The sequence below is a fragment of the Haliotis cracherodii genome, unplaced genomic scaffold (genome assembly GCF_022045235.1).
Source record: "Haliotis cracherodii isolate W230 unplaced genomic scaffold, xgHalCrac1.p SCAF_6, whole genome shotgun sequence".
Classification (NCBI taxonomy): domain Eukaryota; kingdom Metazoa; phylum Mollusca; class Gastropoda; order Lepetellida; family Haliotidae; genus Haliotis; species Haliotis cracherodii.
Window position 1 is genome coordinate 50,802,612 of NW_027266319.1, and position 14,546 is coordinate 50,817,157.

Sequence of the window (14,546 nt, forward strand, 5' to 3'; positions counted from 1 at the left end):
TACAGCGTATCAAAGTTTTTTATGTCTTTTTACACGTAACAGTGTGTAAAAATATGAACAAAACAGACTATTGTGAAACTGAGCATAACCAGGTATTAGTAGATCAAGGTGAATGTCCATTACCTATGACACCTTGACGACAGGTGAAAACAGGTGCTTGAAACACACGTGCATGTGATTTGTCAGTGGCATTTTGGGATAGTGAATCATCGTCAAAATATCAGAACGTATAAGTAACATATTCCCTTCTCAAACAACAACTTACATGTTATTATTATGATGTACATTTTGCACTTAGTTTTATTTTTGAATGTTGAAAGTGCCTACAAATTACCTCCAGTAAAGTATATTTTGTATTGTGCACCGAGATAAAACTAGCAAATCCAGACTAGTACTTTTCCAGTTGTTTTGTTATTTCGTATTTACATCTACGTAATGCTTTGTGTCGATTATTAAATCCAGCAAAACAGGGTTTTTTTCATTTCCATAAGTACTTTAATTCCATTGCTTTAGTGATGTCCACAGTTGCAACGAGAAACACGTGCTGCCATAGCACGAAACATTCCACTTGGATCGACAACACACACAAACACAAGGGCGGCCATTACGCTTCACAAATGAAACAAGCACCACAGTCACGTTTAATGCATCTTCTATGAAATAAAAAGTATATGTGGTCAAAAGACTGGATCAGTACGTAACTAAACTCATTTAGCATCAGACACAGCGAACTGGACAAGCAGCTCAAACCACGCGTGACGCCATAGTCTATCCGTTCAAAACATCATCTCCAGTAAGTTTGGGTGGCTTCATCGCGCAGAGCGCTAGCCTGCATTTCATATCATTTCAACCCGCAAAGGTTGATCAAATAAGATCAAAGTAGTGTAGGGTATAAAAGACCTGAGTGGATAGAAGAGAAGAGAGAAAAGATGAGAGCGTGTGACAGACACCGTGCATGTGAGTGTAGAGCGAAAGAGGAAGAGGAAGTGCTTGGGAATGGCCGCAAGTGCTTGCTGGGACAATGTCCAAATATAGAAAGAGTCGGCCATATAAATGTGACGTCATAAGCTGCGGAAGCTTCCGACATCCATCAAACACCAAGGCGTAAGTAAAGTCACTGATTGTTTTAAAAAATTCGCAAAACACGTGTATATAGACTAGTAATGGTTCGGTATTAGTAAATAACGATGTTTGAACTGTTTATCTGTGTATGTGTACAAGCGATTGGCCCATATGTCGCGGTGTGTGGTGAGAAACACACATCGATGGCGAGCGAGGCGGTGGATCTGACAGACTAAACACACATTGCTTGCCTTGGATTCTAACCTTCCAAACTACTCTGTGTAAAATAGGAACTCCAACACCATTAAACTTTTTAGTTGTGTACTAAGGTGTCAGTGAGTGTTTTTACCAATTGTATCAATAGAGAAAATACGTAAGAATACCAGTAAATGTGGACCAAACGTGTTAAACACACACTCAATTTGAAACGTATCATGAAAATCTCGTGAAAGCATATTGTTACAAGCATTTAATTGTACATATTCAAATGTTTCAAGTAATCTCTCATCAAGTAGGCTGTTGTGTGAAAGGTTGTAGCTCATATTGATCACAGTGATATGTTATCATACTGATTATATCAAATCTTAGGTTCATAAAGATATACTAGAATCATAACCAACTAATGCTTAGCCTCATATTACTCATTTCGACTTTATAATTGATTGCTAATGTATGTGTTCACAGTTTGCCCTGATAGGGATAGGTCAGTTACTGCCGATATGACTGAAAAGATGCTAATGGGTGATTGATCTATATCTGTGGGCGTGGCAATATTGGAGCTGTCACTGTGTGCATGTTATGGTAGATACATTTTGTGTAAATAATGCATAACAGGTCTGTTGTAATTAACGCGAAATAATTTCTCACGATTGCGAAGACAAATGAGACAAACATTCCAAAATTGGACAGCAGCAACATGCAAGTTATATCCTCCCATCACATGTTTTCGAGCCTCGCCTCTTTTCAGGCTCTTTCAAAATATGTAACCTCATGCTTAATATTGTAATGAAGGTAGTCACTTCAAAGCCCACTGAAGACATGAAAGTGTTTGTCACTTGTCGCTCAAATTATCAGGGCTCCAGGTAATTTTTCTTCATCAGGAGTATGTACTTATTATTATTTTGATATAGGAGTACTGGCAAAACTAAAGTGTACACTTAGGGTACTGAATGGAATTTAATGGATAAATCTTGAATTTCATTTAGATATGCACCACAACATTGCTGCTCTCGTCTGAACAGGTCAATAAACAATAAATAATACTTTTTTTTGTTGTACATGTATGTCTATTACATATGCACAACACCCTCTTGGGCAATCAGTATATCATTTCTGCAGGGAGGCAGGGGAGGGAGATTCAAATATTATATGAGCGAAATGTTTTTACATCGTAGGTGAACAAATAAATAGATAATTAATTCAAATATGAAATTTGAGATAAAACATCGGAAGACTTGAAGATTTACCATTTTAATTGTATTTCCAGTTCTACTAGCCATTGTTTTATATGCTTTTTGTTGTTGTTTAACACCACACTCAGCAGTATTCCAGCTATATGGGCATCATGAGCATCGATGAGCTTATCGCTATTGCCAGATATATTTTACGTATGGAACAATATAACCGGTCATTGTTGAAAACTCGCGAAAACTCTATGTTGACATATAACTGTCAAACCACAAAAAATATGACATTTGTAAAATCTTGTGGGTGGATCAAAGTCATTCTTGACAGTGTCGATAACACTGATATTATGGACCCAAAATTTGGTGGATCAACGTGGCATGTTTGATAAGAAAGTTGCTGACAAGTCTGATTTGGGTGTGAAATTAGTGAATTTTGTACCTGCAGACCACAGACATATTGTCATGAAAGACATCAAATGATGACATGCCTGTTTTATTAAAACAATGAGTTTTTAATGATTTGTTACAGACCACAGATAATACCGTATTCAACGTAATAAGCGTCCAGGGCGCTCTCAAAATTAGAAATAGGGGGCGCTTATTAGAATATTATTTTGAGTTGAAAGATCGTAAATTTCGTGGTTGATGCTAACAGCCTGAAGTGTTTACATACGACAGATATATTTTTCCAGAATTTAATTGCCCATGATTAAGGGTGCATATAACACACGAGTGCGTATCATACGCGAAAAAAGAAGTCTTGTGTACATTGATCAATCGGAAGGGGTGCTCATTGGGATTGTTCACTAGCCAATATATTAGCAAATATCGCCGTGGACGCTTATTAGAGCGGGGCGCTTATTACGTCGAATACGGTATGCAACTCTAACATGTTTAAGAAATTGATCTTTTATATTCTGCAAATATTTATGAAAATGATTGTCACGTTATCAGGAAAGACTGTTGCTGACAACTGTTAGACACTGATAATCTATAAATAAGTATCCTTGTCACTCAATTTCTGTAGTATGGTCTGTGTCATGGGATATATATACCATATGTTAACAATGCAAATATCAGAATAACAGTGGATGGTTTGTTTGTTTGTTTATTTGTTGTTTAACACTGCACTAAGTAATATTCCAGCTATATCATGGCGGTCTGTAAATAATTGAGTCTGGACCATACAATCCAGTGATTGACATAATGAACTTCGATCCACACAATTGGGATTGATGACATGCATCAACCAAGTCAGCAAGCCTGACCACCCGTTCCCGTTAGTCGCCTTTTACGGCAAGCATGGGTTGCTGAAGACTATTATACCCCAGATCTGCACAGAACAGTTGATGTAGACTGATGATTGACTGACATAGTCACAGTGAACAGTAACTTCCTGAGCAAGAGTGTCCACTAGCCTATTTATCAGAAGCTTGGTTTTGATAGAGGCTAGTGGGCACACTTGCTCTGACTGGTTACAGTATAAACTATTACTTAATCAGTGTTCAAAATGAAACAGGGGTGTTGGGGTAGCTCAGTGGTTAAAGCGTTCGCCTGTCACACCAAAGGCCTGGGTTTGATTCCACATGTGAGTACAATGTGTGAAGCCCATTTCTTGTGTACCCTGCCATGATATTTCTGGAATATTGCTAAAAGTGGCTTAAAACCCTTCTCACTTACTCCCCCCACTCAAAATTGGGCTTGACAGTCAAGGGGTACTTGTGGGTTACCTTGATGTTGAAAGTTAAGGATTTAGGGGGTCCCTAGTTTCAATAAGAATAAGCATAAGAGAAGACCTTGAAGAACCTAGGACCACCCTTAATTTTGAACACTGTTCCAGATAGAATGTCATTGTTTTGATCACACAGGGATATATCTGCACCTGCTCAAAGGCCAATATGCTCCCAAAATCTGCACTGAACATCAGTATCCATTCCAAAACTGGGATTTAAAAAAGATCCCAGTTCATCTTTTTCAACAAATGTTATGACTTTGGAGAGGTGACTTGTATTTCACTGATAACATGACCAGTAAAGAAGAGGTTTTAATGCTTAGTTTAATGTTATTGCATTGAATGCAATTTTATAAGAATTTGAAAATATTTTTCTCAGTTTGCCTGCCAAGGGCACTTAGTTTGAAATCCTCGATAAATCTCTGACATACTGTCAACCAGTGCTTTGATTGGTCCCGGGTGAAATGGCTGGAACTGTGCCAACTGGTATAAAACAACATTCACTCACAATCACTATTATATCAGTTTGGGCCAAAAAGTTGTATGTCTACTAGCCTGAACGAGGTTATTATCATAATTTTTAGTAGGTTTTTGTGTTATTACCGGTATATGGATTACTATTAGCTGAGATAAGTAGACCAAACAGGATTTTACTTGACTCAGGCTTTAGGTTAGTGGTTAAAGTTGCAGACTGTTAAAATGGTTAAGAATAGAATTTATGTACCAGTAGCACTGATCAGTAGGTGTCATTGCTTTAGGTTTTCTGATGAGGTTTCATGTTGGTTTCAGGGGATACTTATTACATGTAAGAATTGTTTATCAATGACTCATGGAACTATCGTCTTCAAAGTCTTTTAGGATTTGGTTATTTAATCATGTTAATATAGGGAAATGATTAAAACTTTTCAAAAACATGTTTGTGATTGTATTGGACAGAAATAAGAGCCAGCTTTCCAATATATTTCTATTTAATTACTTTGCCAGTAGATACACATTAGACATTGGCAAATTGAGTTGCTTGCCATTACCTTCAGGACCGCCACAGATCTTTCTGCTTAATAAAGCAAGCACACTTATGGGAGTGTATTGATTATATATGACATTTATTTCCACGGAGTAATACTATAATTGATAATCCATAATAACTGTCAAATGTCTGCACTGTACAGTCAGTAGAATCCACACTGAGAGGGCAGCAGCGCTGGAATACCGACCACAGTTCGGGGTGGAGCAACTCCAGCAGGTATTCAATCCATCTCAATCTCTTTTTGAGAATTTGTGCTGGTTTTTGGCAGATGTTGGGGAGTTATTGTTTGGTATTGGAGATGCATTTACGATAGATAGCCTGTATGGGATCTCATTCACTCGGCCTTTGCAAGGAAATGTGGGTCGATGTCCTTTTAGCTTCTTCTGGAATGCACAAAGTCCCATGGTGGGCCCCGATGTGGGAAATTGATATTTGGATCTACAGTGATTCATTGTGGCAAGTTTTACGTTGATGGTGCCATAACTGCTTACTCATTCTTGGAAATTGTAACCAGAGCAGTCTTTGGATATTCAGATGGGGGAGGGTGGCTGGGATTTTATCTTAAAAAATATATTGTCCCAGAAAATTCTTGAAGAAACAATTCAGCTTAAACTGAATAAATATTGAATCTCCAGACAACATCCTGACAGTAGGATGACTATAGTCTTAACTCTAAGATTGTTTTGTGGAGAGTCACCCTGAAGTCTAGTTGATTTGATTACATTAATTGTGCAATGAATTTGATAACCGCTGCTCATGTCAGTTTTCAGATATTTGTAAACATTAGGCACTGGTCTGAAGCCTGAGCCTTGTAAAATTCTGTTTGGTCTAGTGAGCTCAGCTTATAAAAGTCCATATGCTGAGACTAAAATCAACTGCAAATGATGGGAAGAGCCATTTTGGACTAGTGCTGTAAATACTGAAGTTCAGAGACATGTATATCACAGACTGCAATGTGTGATAGATGGACACAATTCACCTAAAAAGGATGCCATCAAACAGGCTTGGGCTAATTCGGGTCGTGGTCTTCAAATGTTTTGGCACAGACATGATTGGCAGTGATTATATACTGATTTTTGTTTAGGCTTGATGGCGTGATTATGTTATTAGCAATTTCTGCTTAGTAATCATTTCTTGTTTCTGTTGTCACATGTTAGACAGTTATTTGATATGATTTAGATTTCTTGAAAGTATATTTAACATGTTTAAGTCTGTCACCCTGAAATGGAAATTATGATGTGGGAAAGTTTGGAATGAAAACATAATTTGACCCAGCCATTGGTAATTGCAGTATCCTGTTACTTGTAATGGTTACATAACACATTTGCTGAAGATGAACTGATGATAATTTATTTATATTTCTAATGTTTTGAGTTTCATATGTCAACTTTGATAGCTCTCATAAATATTTAGTTCAGATTTAAAGATTGGTTGCCTAGTAACATGTTAAAAAGCTATGTGTGAAGTATTGAGAATGAGACGGTAGCATGACCTGATTTGCAGGAATCTGTTGACAGAACAGTCCTGGTTGGAAATAGAAGGGGGGAAGGGGGGGGGGGTTCTCGCTGGTTCATTTAGGGTCAGGAATGTCAAGCTATTTACCATGTTTACCATTCTGCAGCATCTAGCAGAAATTCCAGAAATACAAAGACAACTGAGATGGAATGCCGCAAGTGGTTATTTCTGTTGAAACTGTTTGACGTGAGCAGCTGATAGTTGAGAATGGGGCATTTATTTGAAAAAGTTGAAGTGGTCATATTTATAGTGTAATGGGTGCAAATATGAATGTGTTGCAAATATGACAGTGTTTATCATGTTTATGTGATTGATTTTTTTCATTCATTCATTGCTAATTTTTTATCAAGAAAAGTACAAAGGAAAAGCATGTACATGTATTGTGATACTTCAGAGTCAATATATTGATATTAAACTGTTTAGTCATACCCCCTAATTATTAATACTTTTTTGATGCTTTAAGCATTTTGTTGAGCGCTCTATTTCTGATCATGCTTGTACAACATTATAGTAAATTGGTCCCTCTTCCTCGGTTTCTGGTCCTAGATCTGAAACATTAGTAATTGAATTCCTACACTTTGCTGTTGGAATTGAGCATTGAAGAGTCTCAGAGACAGGAGGTCATCAACTGATAGACATGGCTTAAAAAATGCTCCAAATATTAAGAACTAACTTCAAACTCGATAAACAACTATGGCTCATTTGGCTTGTAAACGTTGTAAGGAGCTAGGGCCTGTGTTCTATCACAATTTTCCTTTACATGGTTGGGCTATCTAATCAGAGCAGTGACACGGATATACATGTTTGAGAGACTGGACACGCCTTGTGCCCAGGATACAGGAGGGGCAGTCAAGGAATGCAACATCCCCATCACTGCAGCCAGTACCGGCCAGCATCTCAACACATGTCGTCATGGTGATCACCATGTCATATTACATGTCTTGACTATGTAAACATGCTTTACAATTTCCTTGGAACTATACCTACAAAGTCATTACCTTCACTGACAAGTCCATGTATAATGATTCTGGAATGGGAGCGTATTCCCGTATCAGACTGAATAATATTTCTGCATGTTCTAAGTCCTGTAGCAGGGATACTTGGGTTATGAACAAGTGTTTGAAATTAGTAGTCAACTAGCAGCGAGTCCACCATTTGATTATATTTTCAACCAACAGTAAACCAGATTCTTTATGATAGGAACTTTGAATTGGGAGAAAACCGACTCTACTCCAAGAATTTGCTGTAACACTGAAAGATAGGAATTTGAATCTAGTCACACAGTGTTTCGAGAAGCTTTTCATTTTTAAATCTGTGCTGTTATTTTTCAAATTGATTTTATTCTTAGTCCAGGATCATCATCATGATTGCTTCTTGACTTTGCAGGACTATTTTGACTCTATTTTGAAATAGATTTTAATGTTAATCAGTGAACTATTCATGACTGATTTTGCTAGCCCAAAGGTAATGTTGCAGTACTCATGATATAGGGCTGTGAGTAAGTGCATGTAGTTCTGAGAGCAGGCTGGTGTATTTAATAGTGTTTGATATTGGTAGTATTTCAAGATTGATTTGTTTGAATGGGCAACTGATTGATTAACAATCAATCGACCATGGAACATGTGGAAAGGAATAGGAATTCTTTCAGATTATTGTTCATTCTTTGTCAGTGTGCTTGCAAATATTGATAGACTCACAATCTTTCAGTTCATCATGATTGATGCTTAAGAAGTAATTGATGCAGAGACAGTTAAAATTAATAAACAAGATGGTCTAATGTTAAAATGGTCTAGGGGGTGGGGCTGATGTGTGTGAGCTAGATTAATGAATATCATACTTCTTAAAGACCCAAGGACCCTTTTCACGGCATTCTTATCAGGAACATTTTCACAGAATGAATAACTGACTTGTACATGCTTTAGGCCTTGCAAGCTATGACCTGGATATTGTCAGGTGCTTTTCACCAAGTCTGTTATCCTCCACAATACATATGACATGACCCAAGTTCACCTAAGCATTGAAACATTATTCATCACCTTAACAGATCATGTTATATATAAAGTAGTTTTTCCCATATCAAATGAGGTCATTCATATCATGAATATCATGAATATGACATTTGCAGCACAGTTAAACATGTTGGTTCATTCACATGATTAGCTATCACTGTACAGTTTTCATAATTAAGCTTGAAAATCAACGGATCCTTGTCTCCCGTGGGGATTCCGGGTTAGAATTTGTCCCCAAACTATGCTGGTTGTAAAAGAGACATAGTCAATCTGGTGGTTTCAGGAGTTGTTTGATAGCGTGTCCTCATACCCTGGCGGCATGGCCGAGACTCAGTTATATTTGCAGACTCCCGTCATATAGCTGGAATATTGTGAATGGCGTTAAAAACAAACAAATAAACAAACAAACAAACAACAGGCCCTTGCAGTGCAAATTTCAATCAGCCCAACAGAAAAGGCGGGCAGGCAGTTATTACAGACACAGGCAGGGACTATATGACTAGTGTCAACTCTGGTCCTTGTCATAAACCTAATTAAATGTAGCATGATAGAGGGGTCGCTAGATTCAAATATCGTCGCATCATAGGTTTTTGGACATCATAAGTTTTCGGACAAATGTTTCTTAAGTGTCCGAAAACCAATATCACAGGGACACATGATAGGGGCAAACCTCGAGGACCAAGGGCAATTACATTGTTGTAAGTCATACTCATGTAGAAATGGCTGACAGAAAGAAGAAAGTATATTTTAGACATTGCCATGATTACACATCAGCATCTGAAGAATATTGTTGCTATACCGATCATATTTCCTGCCCCTGAATTATTACAGCTCAAATCTAGAGCAGACTGTTGTCAGTTATTTGTTATTTGTCTCCAATAGAGCATACCATTTTTGATCATTTGTTATGTATGTTAATATCAACATGCAGTTAGAAAAGGGCTGACATTTGATGTAGTTATGGAATTCAAGGTATCAGTGAAATATCAAAATAACCTGTCAGATCTATTTAAGTATTATGATTATCAGTATATAATGATTATCATTGATAGTAAAATTTGAGCTTCATAGTCGAGTGGCTTTCAAAATTAATCCAGTAGGCAATGTCTTGTGAACACCTTAAGTAACATGTTATAGACCAGACCATGTTTCTCATATTTCTTCTATGTTTAAAGATGAACTTTTCTAAATGTTTGATCAAGTATTTAACATTTAAGAAGAAGTAATAATCATGATAATAAAATTTGAAGTCCGGTGTTTAGATATAATTTCAAGAGGTATTGCAATGGGATTTTTGGCCTGATGTCTTATGTCTGGAATGGAAAACAAGAATTATCTACTACTTCAATTTAGATAGGAATATTTTTTTATCTCTCCATACTGGACTGCCTCCATGGTCTAGTGGTAGAGCGTCCTTGTGAAGAGGGGAATGTTGGGGGTTTCGATGCTCTGCCGCGACACAACAATACTTGTTGTTACCCTCCCTGGCAGGCGACATCAAAGAGCCAGTTTACTGTGTCTGAGTGGGGTATGCATAATGAGTTCAACTGCGGCATAGTATATCAGTGGGTTAGCACTGAATAATCGGCAGCCAGGGCCAGCCACACACACACATGTGCATGCATGTCACTATATAAGTGCAGTAATCTTTGATGCGACATTAAACCTAATTTCACCTCACCTTACCTGTCAATAATACACAAAACTGATTCTCATATGTCGAGTGTATATAATTATTGAATAGAAGAGTATACCTGATTATTCCTATCAAATGTTGAGTAGTATAACTGGTTGGGCCTAAACATGCTGAATCATGCACAGAAAAAGTTTAAAAAAATGTTGTTATTAGAATCAGTGAGAATAATGTTACTTATCATAGAATATGTAATGATTGAATGATTGAAATGTGTTGGGTTGTATGACAAGATCTACTGTGGTCAGTAGAAACAATGTTATCTGTGCCACGATGGAGTGCACAAGGAAGGAAGTGGTGTTCCTATGTTTAGTCCGCGTTCTTGTCTGTCCCCACTTGGCGAGTTGAAGCCGACTGATCAGCTCAGGATTCCGCTGCTGAAATGTCGACTCCATCATTATACTGGCTGTAGAATAACAGCGTCTGGCCAGGGCAAGGAAGTAGGAGGAATATTACCGGCTCAGGATTGTTAACAGGTTTTATCAAACAAAATGATTTAATCTGCTGTGTCCTACAATACAAGATTTGTTCACTGGAGCAGGTACAGAATGAATTTCAAGTGTTATCATTGTCATAATGGCATCCTTCCACTTATGTGGGAAATCCTATAAAAGTTACTGGTAAGGGATATTTTAAACTTAAATGACGCTCCCTATTATGCTTGTATTCTTGGAAATTGGTAAATCTAAGTGTGTCATCATTTTCTGTGGTTAAATAACTTGGATGCAGTGCAAAACTGTTTTTTTCTTTGTACAGCTGTAAAAAGGTGAATATTCGGCATGCTTATTTTATCATCATGATTATTGAAGGGGAAATTATTATTGATATCTTGATCATGTTAGCATGGTTAGACATTTTCATGAGACATGCTATTTTTAAGATTGCAAATTGCGATTAACATGAATAACATGATTTGAAATAGGTTGACCTGTTGAAATGTAGCATGAGAAATTTTATGAAAACAGACCAAATGTTAGTAACTGATAATAGCAGGTAATTGATTGGTTGAAACTTTGATGGAACTGTAGACTAATAGATCATAAATGTTGTAGATGACCAACATTCAACATACTAACAGTGTTTGCAATTAATCATAAAAATCAAGGGGCCCTCAACGTGATAACCCTGCTGGCCTAATGTTAAAATAATTAGGATTTAGGGGATCCTACATATATATGCAGCAATTCTGAAGGTTTGGTTGTTTTGGTTTGTTATTTTACGCCGCACTCAGCAATATTCCAGCTATATGGCGGCGGTCTGTAAATAATCGAGTCTGGACCAGACAATCCAGTGATTGATATCATAAGCATTGATCCACGCAATTGGGATCGATGACATGCTTCAACCAAGTCAACGAGCCTGACCACCCGATCCCGTTATTCGCCTCTTACAACAAGCATAGTCCCCTTTTACGACAAGCATGGGTTGCTGAAGACCTATTCTATCCCGGATCTTTGAACACTGGTCGCAGTTCTCAAGGACCCCAGAACCCCACTAAACTTCAAACATTGATTATCTTCAGGGATTTATGTTGACCTGCTCAGAGGCTGATATTAAGCAACAAGTCTGCAGCAAGTTATTGTAAAAAGTTTCAATTTGAATAAATCTTTTGCCAATTCCTCAGATTTTACGAAAATATGGACATTAAAATAATAAATTTTTGAACAATATCACGATTTTGTCCAATTTTTGCTTGCATTCCCCGAGAATCCCACATGATTGACATGACAATTCAAGACTGATCTTTGACCCAGCTGCACCAAGCAGTCTTTGCAACATGAACATCATATTTCTTACATGTTCACGTGAGACATCACTTGACCACTGAACCGGCAATAGCTTTGTGGAACATGACCTTGACCTTTATGGTCTTTTGTGCATCTGAGGAAATTGAAGACCATCCTACAGTTCATACAACTTGATCTCAATGGTCATTTATAGTATGGGTGCTGTTATACATGGTATGCTGATTCACTACGACTGGGGTTTCTGAGATAATTATGTGACCGCTGGGACTGCCCAACAGTGAATAGCCAGACCAGGATTGATTCCGACTGTCTGCTACGATTACATTGACCCAGTAGATAGTTGAGATTGCATGCGCATGGTTTATCATTCCTGTCAATCATCAATCATCATATGTAACCATGGCAACCAGCATAGAGTAATTTATCATAAAACATGACGCTGTCATCATGCTCATGTGGGGTATTTTTTATTTTATGGATATGATCGGTGAAAATGGAAATTAATTTGGAAATCAATTATCTAAGGTCAGCAAGCACACCACATGTTTGAATGGCAGCACTCAGCTGACGCGTGATGTACTTTCTAACTGACTGAATATGAAAGTTGGATGCATGAAATCAATTTTTGGCAACCTGCTTTGTTTTCAGTGTGACAAGCTTATCATGGAGGCATGCAAGATAACAATTATGTAAGATAGACTGATGTTCCAGTGTTCTTGACCAGGTTCATGAACTTGCTATTTGAACGATATGAACTTCTAATGAACAGTTCATGATGTTCATTAACAGTTCATGATTTGAACAACTCAATTTCACTGGAACAACTCAATTTCACTGGGGTTAGACCCGTGAAGATCCGGGGTAGAATAGGTCCTACCGTACTTGTCGTAAGGGGCGATTTCCGGGATCGGGAGGTCAGGCTCACTGACTTGGTTGATCCATGTCATCATATCCCAATTGCGTGGATTGATGCTCATGATGCCAATCACTGGATTGTCTGGTCCAGCCACAATAACTTGCAGACTGTCGTCATATAGCTTGAATATTGGTGAGTGTGGCGTTTAAACAACAAATAAACAAACATCACTAGGGTTCAAGTAAGTCTCTCTCTCTCTCTCTCTCTCTCTCTCTCTCTCTCTCTCTCTCTCTCTCTCTCTCTCTCTCTCTCTCTCTCTCTCTCTCTCTCTCTCTCTCTCTCTCTTTCTCATAGCAAAACCCCTTAAAATGGCAAATTTCTTCTACTCCTTATAATCATGATAATATCTTAACTATTGGGCAGTTTGGCAAGGACTACAGGACTAGTGCCAATTTCTAAAGCTGATATTGTACACCCAGCCTCATAAGAGTCATAATATTTGGGTTTACAGTGAATAAACTTAAGCCCTGTCAGTAAGCAGATATGGATCTGTGTGCTTGAAGAACCTGTCGGCCATAGTTCAGTGTAGTTTAGTTGATGTCAGCATTACTGATCTTGTGTCTTAGCAGTAAAACGTAGTGGCAATTGAATCCAGAAGGGCATTACATGGTGTTTACGACAAGAGTGGGATTACAAATCAGTGGGTGTTCAGAGAAGGAGAGCCGAGCTAATTATCTGTGTTGGTGTAAGTCAGGGTAAGCCAGGCGGTGTAATCCTGTGAGTCATAACCAACCCTTGAGACCCAGCTGGTCGATAGTAGTCATGTGTGGCCTGTATACAACAGCTGACCTACTAAGTGTGTGATTACAGGGATAGACCAGCATTTGTAATACAGATTGAGTAAGATGTGTCTGCCGTTTTTGTTGTGTTACCAGACCATCCCTATTGCAGTATTGACCTGTAATCATACCTTGTCTTATTGTGTTTGACGGACCGTACAGAAGACTCAGAGAAATGCATAGATATTTTGTGTGGTTTGTTTGTTTTGTTTGTTGTTTAACACCGCTCTCAGCAATATATCAACTATATGACGGAGGTCTGTAAATAATCGAATCTGGACTAGACAATCCAGTGACTGATGTTATGGGCATCAATCGATGCAATTGGGAAACGATGACATGTATCAACCTGATCCTGTTAGTTGCATCTTACAACAAGCATAGTCGCCTCTTACGATAACCATGTTTTCAAGGAATATATATTATTAAACAGTTACTTTGTGAGAGACATTTAGTGTTTAGAACATTCCATAATTTTATCAACTTTTGACGGGACGTTCTTCAATATCATAAACTATCTTTTGTACATTTTAGACTATCTTGGACAAAAAATATAAACTGATCATTGCTGATCAGAAGCCTTGCAAAGAATTATGCGGGTTAGCATTTTGTCATCGATTTTTTTTTTTTTTAGTCATGTGTTTGTGATAATCAAATAA

At 37.8% G+C, this 14,546-nt stretch overlaps 1 protein-coding gene across 3 annotated transcripts in view; it reads left to right on the top strand.

The window, feature by feature from the left end:
• Nucleotides 1-1,045: 1,045 nt before the first annotated feature.
• Nucleotides 1,046-14,546, top strand: part of LOC139446840 (ras-related protein Rap1-like) — a 36,937-nt gene continuing 23,436 nt past the window's right edge. For 2 of the 3 annotated variants that reach the window (XR_011651936.1, XM_071228184.1), the window contains exon 1: nucleotides 1,046-1,104. The gene's annotated coding sequence lies outside the window, so the exon portion shown is untranslated. Of the gene's footprint in view, nucleotides 1,105-10,966; nucleotides 10,986-14,546 lie in introns of those variants that run through there. The other variant, XM_071228185.1, reaches the window with a different exon arrangement.